The sequence below is a fragment of the Volvox carteri genome, assembly GCF_000143455.1.
Source record: "Volvox carteri f. nagariensis unplaced genomic scaffold VOLCAscaffold_3, whole genome shotgun sequence".
Taxonomy (NCBI): Eukaryota; Viridiplantae; Chlorophyta; class Chlorophyceae; order Chlamydomonadales; family Volvocaceae; genus Volvox; species Volvox carteri.
The window spans coordinates 2873898-2874921 of record NW_003307546.1 but is presented as its reverse complement, the minus strand read 5'-3'; positions in this window follow the sequence as shown (position 1 = coordinate 2874921).

Below are 1024 nucleotides of genomic sequence, written 5' to 3'. Positions count from 1 at the left end.
GAGGATTAGGGATTAGGCGTGCTACACTACTTTTGGGATGGGGATTGCTGTCGGGGGTGAGGATGGGGATGGGATCCCTGTCTGAGGGATGGGGATTGCAACCTTGACCAAGGAGGGGATTGGGAGCCCTGGCCAGGGATGGGGATGGGACCCTGGTCGACAGGACGGGGATTGCAGGCTTTCGCAAGTTTAGGATGAGGTCGCTGCCATAGGATTGGGAACACAGTTGGAGGATTAGAATTGGGTGTTCTGCTGTAAAATGAGGCTGCAGGTGCAGAACTTGGAATACTGACAGGACTGCAAAACAGGCCAAGGATGGATGGTTTAGTTCTCCATAGTTGCTTACATGGAAACTCAAACAAACACAAGGAGGTTCTGCTTGCAAGTCGCGTCCCATAGCAAACCAAACTCAAACACAAGGAAGTTCTGCTTGCAAGTTGCGTCCCATAGCAAACCAAACTCAAACACAAGGAAGTTCTGCTTGCAAGTCGCGTCCCATAGCAAACCAAACACAAACACAAGGAAGTCCTGCTTGCAAGTCACGTCCCATTGCTAACCAAACTCAAACACAAGGAAGTTCTGATTACAAGTCGCGTCCCATAGCTAACCAAACTCAAACACAAGGAAGTTCTGCTTATAAGTCGCGTCCCATAGCAAACCAAACTCAAACACAAGGAAGTTCTGCTTGCAAGTCGCGTCCCATAGCTAACCAAACTCAAACACAAGGAAGTCCTGCTTGCAAGTCGCTTCCCATAGCTAACCAAACTCAAACACAAGGAAGTCCTGCTTATAAGTCGCGTCCCATAGCTAACCAAACTCAAACACAAGGAAGTCCTGCTTGCAAGTCGCGTCCCATAGCAAACCAAACTCAAACACAAGGAAGTTCTGCTTATAAGTCGCGTCCCATAGCTAACCAAACTCAAACACAAGGAAGTCCTGCTCCGGCATCGGCCGACTGCCCGATGGGGTCCATCCCAAGCGTTTCCACGATGACTTCGGCCATGTCCCTGGCGAAGCCCAACCC